Raw genomic sequence first — 6052 nt, 5'->3', positions numbered from 1 at the left:
AGGATTTCCATACATCTTCTGCACTCTAGGTGGAGATTTCCAAACCTCAATTCTTGACTTCTGTGCACCTGCAGGCCCAACATCATGTATAACTTGCCAAGGCATGGGTCTTGCACTTGCACCCTCTAAAGCAATGGCCTGAGCCATATGTTGGCCCCTTTTTGCTATGGCTGGATGTGAAGCAGTTGGGATGCAGGGCACCAAGTCCCTAGGCGGCACACAGCAGGGGGGCCCTGGGCCCAGCCCATAAAACCATTTATTACTTCTAGGCCTCTGGACCTATGATGGGAGGGGCTGCAGGTGAAGGTCTCTGACATGCCCTGGAGACATTTTCCCCATTGTCTTGGAATGATTAACATTTGGCTCTTCCTTACTTATGCCAATATCTGCAGCCAGATTGAATTTCTCCCATGAAAATGGGGTTTTTTCTATCACATCATCAGGCTGCAAATTTTTCCAGCTTTTATCATTTATGCTTTTTTTTTTTAATTTCATTTTTGAAATGGAATTTTGCTCTTGTTGCCCAGGCTGGAATGCAATGGTGTCATCTCAGCTCACTGCAACTTCCGCCTCTCAGATTCAATCAATTCTCCTGCCTCAGCCTTCTGAGTAGCTGGGATTACAGGCATGTGTCAACACGCGTGGCTAATTTTGTATTTTTACTAGAGATGGGGTTTCTCCATGTTGGTCAGGCTGGTCTCAAACTCCTAATCTCAGGTGATCTGCCCTCCTTGGCCTCCCAAAGTGCTGGGATTACAGGTGTGAGCTGCTGTGTCTGGCCTCTGCTTTTTTTTTTTTTTTTTAATGCTTTGCTGCTCAGAAATTTCTCCCACCAGATACCCTAAATCATCTCTCTCAAGTTCAAAGTCCCACAGACATGTAGGGCATGGGGAAAATGCCACCAATCTCTATGCACAGCAACAGTGACCTTTTACTCCAGTTCCCAACAAGTTCCTCATCTCCATCTGAGAACACCTCAGCCTAGACTTCATTGTTCATATTACTATCAGCATTTTGGTCAAAGGCATTCAACAAGTCTGTAGGAAGTTCTAAACTTTCCCATATCTTCCTCTTTTCTTCTGAGCCATCCAAGTCTCTAGGAAGTTCCAAACTTTCCCACATCTTCCTCTCCTCTTCTGAGACCTCCAAGTCTCTAGGAAGCTCTAAACTTTCCCACATTTTCCTGTCTTCTTCGAAGCCCTCTGATGTATTCCAACCTCTTCCTGTTACCCAGTTCCAAAGTCTCTTCCACATTTTTGGGTATCCTTATAGTAGCATCCCCACTACTTCCTGGTACCAATTTACTGTATTAAGTCTGTTCTCACACTGCTAATAAAGACATATGATGGACTGGGTAATTTATAAAGGAAAGAGATTTAATTGACTCACAGTTCCACATGGCTGGGGAGGCCTCACTATCATGGCAGAAGGCAAAGGAGGAGCAAAATCATGTCTTACATGGTGGCAGGCAAGAGAGCATGTGCAGGGGAACTCCCATTTATAAAACAATCAGATCTCATGAGACTTATTCACTATCATGAGAACAGTATGCGGAAAACTGCCCCCATGATTCAATTATCTCCACCTGGCCCTGCTCTTGACACATGGGGATTATTACAATTCAAGGTGAGATTTGGGTGAAGACATAGCCAAACCATATCACTAAGATAGTTCACTAACACTAAGCCTGCCCTACAGGAATGACTAGAGGACATTCTTTAAGATGCACCAAAGACCACTAATTATTAACTTAAACATACAAAAGCAAAAAAAAATCATGGTATAAGTAATACAGAATCGTATTCAATATACTCTTATATGGTGATGTTTAAACCAATTTTATCTCAGTATGATAGTTAATAAAAATGCATCAAAACAACAATAGGTAAAATTTAATTTTCAAGGAATACAAATTATAAAATGATGTAAGTTTTGACATCAAAAACATAAAATGTAGTGGGTAGAATAAAAGTGTAGAGTTTTGTAACTCTACAAAATCAAATGCAATCAAAGTTAAATTGTTATCAGCTTGAAATAGTTTGTTATAAGTATGTTTTGTGTAAGTCTTATAACAAAAAGGCAAAAATCTATACTAGATTTTAAAAATATAAATATAAACATATAAACAATTCACTACAGAAAACCATTAAGTCACAAATGATGATGGCAATAGAGGAAGAAAAAATGTGTATAAAAAACAAGCAGAAGACAAAAGACAAGGGCTTCAGTTCACCAGGCAGAACTTTCCAGAAGACTCAGTGAGATGCAGAGAAGTGGCAGCTGCCTGAGGTTCAAAAAGCTACTACAGTCCTTTCTGCTTTCTCACACTGGCCTCATCCCCCTTACTAGCCGTAGTTGTAGAAAATGGTGAAATAAACCACTTTCCATGATTTTTTAGAGGGTCAAAGAAAGTACCACTAAGGAAGAATTGAAAAAGGCTTATAGGAAACTGGCCTTGAAGTACCACCTTGATAAAAATCCAAATGGAGAGAAGTTTAAACAGATTTCTCAAGCTTACAAAATTATTTCTGATGCCAAGAAAAGGGAATTACATAACAAAGGAAGATAACAGGTAAATAAGAGGACTGAGCAAGTGGCAGTTCTGGGTCCCCTATGGACATCTTCGATATAATTATTTATGGAGGAAGAAGAATGCAGAGAGAAAAGAGGAGTAACTTTGTTGTGCATCAGCTCTCAAAAACCTTAGAAAATGTTTGTGATGGTACAACAAGAAAATTGGCACTTCACAAGAATGTAATTTGTGACTAATGTGAAGGCAGAAGTGGGGAAAAAAAGAGGAGAGAAGTATAATGTTGTCCCAATTGCCAAGTTCTGGACTGCAAATAAGAATTCATGTGACAGGGCCTGGGATGGTTCAGCATACTTAGTCTGTATGCATGCATGGAGTGCCAGGGTCATGGAGAATGAATCAGTCCTAAAGATAGATGTAAAAACTGAAATGGAAGAAAGACAGTTTGAAGGAAAAAGATTCTAGAAGTTCGTGTTGACAAAGGCATAAAAGATGGCCAGAAGATAACATTTCATAGTGAAGGAGACAAAGAACCAGGATTGGAACCAGGAGATACTATAATTGAATTAGATGAAAAGGACCATGCTGTTTTTAGTTGACAACAAGACTAGTTTATGTCTATGGACAGACAACTGGTTAAAATATTGCGTGGTTTCCAAAAACCAATATCCACTCTTGACTACTGAACTAGTCATCACCTCTCACCCAGGTCAGATTGTCAAACATGGAGATATCAAATGTGTGCTAAATGAAGTCATGCCAATTTTTCATAGAGCATTTGAAAAGCATCACCTAATCATCAAATTCAAGGTAAACTCCTGAGAATGGTTTTCTCTCTCATGATAAGCTCTCTCAGTTGGGTAAACTTCTACCTGACAGGAAGGAAATAGAAGAGATTGATGAAATGGATCAAGTTAGAACTTTGATTCATATCAAGAAAGACAGCACTGTTACAATGGAGAAACAGATGAGGATGATAAACATCATCCCAGAGGTGGTATTCAGTGCCAAACTTCATAAAAGGACCAATGAGTAACACTCACTCCTGGCACTTGATGAGCAGTAGTGAGTGAGTGAGTGAGTGAAGGGTTGTAGTCATAATGTGTTCACTACCTGCTATTGTTTTTGTTTTAGTATTCAACTATAATAATGTTTTTGAAATTAAATAAGAAACAAATATAAAAGCTCAAAAAATCAGAAAATAAATTACAAAATGGTAGTAGTAGGTTCTTACCTATCACTAATTACTTTGAATGTAAATGAATTAAATTGTCCAATAAAAAGACATAGAATTACTGACTTGATTTAAAAAACAAGACCCGCTCTCGCCAGGCGTCCTCGTGGAAGTGACATCGTCTTTAAACCCTGCGTGGCAATCCCTGACGCACCGCCGTGATGCCCAGGGAAGACAGGGCGACCTGGAAGTCCAACTACTTCCTTAAGATCATCCAACTATTGGATGATTATCCGAAATGTTTCATCGTGGGAGCGGACAATGTGGGTTCCAAGCAGATGCAGCAGATCCGCATGTCCCTTCGAGGGAAGGCCGTGGTGCTGATGGGCAAGAACACCATGATGCGCAAGGCCATCCGAGGGCACCTGGAAAACAACCCAGCTCTGGAGAAACTGCTGCCTCATATCCGGGGGAATGTGGGCTTTGTGTTCACCAAGGAGGACCTCACTGAGATCAGGGACATGTTGCTGGCCAATAAGGTGCCAGCTGCTGCCCGTGCTGGTGCCATTGCTCCATGTGAAGTCACTGTGCCAGCCCAGAACACTGGACTCGGGCCCGAGAAGACCTCCTTTTTCCAGGCTTTAGGTATCACCACTAAAATCTCCAGGGGCACCATTGAAATCCTGAGTGATGTGCAGCTGATCAAGACTGGAGACAAAGTGGGAGCCAGCGAAGCCACGCTGCTGAACATGCTCAACATCTCCCCCTTCTCCTTTGGGCTGGTCATCCAGCAGGTGTTTGACAATGGCAGCATCTACAATCCTGAAGTGCTTGACATCACAGAGGAAACTCTGCATTCTCGCTTCCTAGAGGGTGTCCGCAATGTTGCCAGTGTCTGTCTGCAGATTGGCTACCCAACTGTTGCATCAGTACCCCATTCTATCATCAACGGGTACAAACGAGTCCTGGCCTTGTCTGTGGAGATGGATTACACCTTCCCACTTGCTGAAAAGGTCAAGGCCTTCTTGGCTGATCCATCTGCCTTTGTGGCTGCTGCCCCTGTGGCTGCTGCCACCACAGCTGCTCCTGCTGCTGCTGCTGCAGCCCCAGCTAAGGTTGAAGCCAAGGAAGAGTCGGAGGAGTCGGACGAGGATATGGGATTTGGTCTCTTTGACTAATCACCAAAAAGCAACCAACTTAGCCAGCTTTATTTGCAAAACAAGGAAATAAAGGCTTACTTCTTTAAAAAGTCAAAATAAATAAATAAATAAATAATAAAAAAATAAAAAACAAGACCCAACTATATGCTACCCAAATAGACTCAACTCACATTTCAGGCCACACATAGACTGAACGTGAGGGGATGAAAAATAATATTCTATGTAAATGAAAACCAAAAGAGAGAGACCAAGGTTAGTTATACTTAAAGTAGGCTTTAAATCAAAAACAGTAAAAAAGATAAAGAAGGTTATTACATAATGTTTAAGGATAAATCTACCAAGAAGATGTAACAAGTATAAATACATAATACACCCAACATTGGAACACCTAAATATACTAAGGAAATCTTAAAGGATCTGAAGGGAGATATCAAATGCAATACAATCAGAGTGAGGATTTCAGTTCCCTACTTTCAACAATGGACAAATCATTCAGACAGAAAATTAATAAGAAAACATTAGCTTTGAAATATCCTTAGACCAAACAGGTATAATAGACACATACAGAACCTTTCGTTTAACAGAATACATGTTCTTTTCAAGGGAGCATGGAACATTCTCCAGGATAGATTACATGTTAGGCTACAAAACAAGTCTGAACAGATTGAAGAAATTGAAAATATATCAAATATTTTTTCTAATCACAAGTGTATGCAATTATAAATCAAAAACAGAAGAAATCTTGGAAAATTCATAAATATGTGGAAATTAAACAACATACTCTTGAACAATCAATGGGTCAAGAAAAAATCAAAAGGAACATTTTTAAAAATTTGAGACAAACAATAATGGAAGCACAACATACCAAAGCTTACGGGATACAGCAAAATCAGTTCTATATTTAAAAATCTCAAATGAAAAACTTAATGCTATACCTCAAAGAAAAGAAAAAGAAAAAAAACCAAGCCCAAAGTTAGAAGAAATAAGAAATTAAAGGTTAGAAGAGAAATAAATAAAATAGAGATTAGAAAAACAATAGAAGAAAATACATGAAATCAAGAATTTCTTTGAGAAGATAAACATAGTCAATGAAACTTCAACTAGGATAACAAAAAAGAGACAATTCAAATAACTAAAATCAGAAAAAAGAGAAAAATTACAACTGATAGTATAGCTATATAAGCATCA

The 6052-nt window shown here is 39.4% G+C and overlaps 2 pseudogenes across 1 annotated transcript; both read left to right on the top strand.

The window, feature by feature from the left end:
- Positions 1 to 2364: 2364 nt before the first annotated feature.
- Positions 2365 to 3550, top strand: LOC697771 (dnaJ homolog subfamily A member 1 pseudogene; annotated as a pseudogene).
- Positions 3551 to 3852: 302 nt separating this feature from the next.
- LOC718979 (large ribosomal subunit protein uL10 pseudogene) lies at positions 3853 to 4994 on the top strand (annotated as a pseudogene). Its single transcript, XR_003721258.2, has one exon. The product of XR_003721258.2 is annotated as a large ribosomal subunit protein uL10 pseudogene (transcript).
- The last annotated feature ends 1058 nt before the right edge of the window (positions 4995 to 6052 follow it).

The sequence above is a fragment of the Macaca mulatta genome, chromosome 12 (genome assembly GCF_049350105.2).
Source record: "Macaca mulatta isolate MMU2019108-1 chromosome 12, T2T-MMU8v2.0, whole genome shotgun sequence".
Lineage (NCBI taxonomy): Eukaryota > Metazoa > Chordata > Mammalia > Primates > Cercopithecidae > Macaca > Macaca mulatta.
This window is presented reverse-complemented; position numbering and strand designations above follow the sequence as displayed.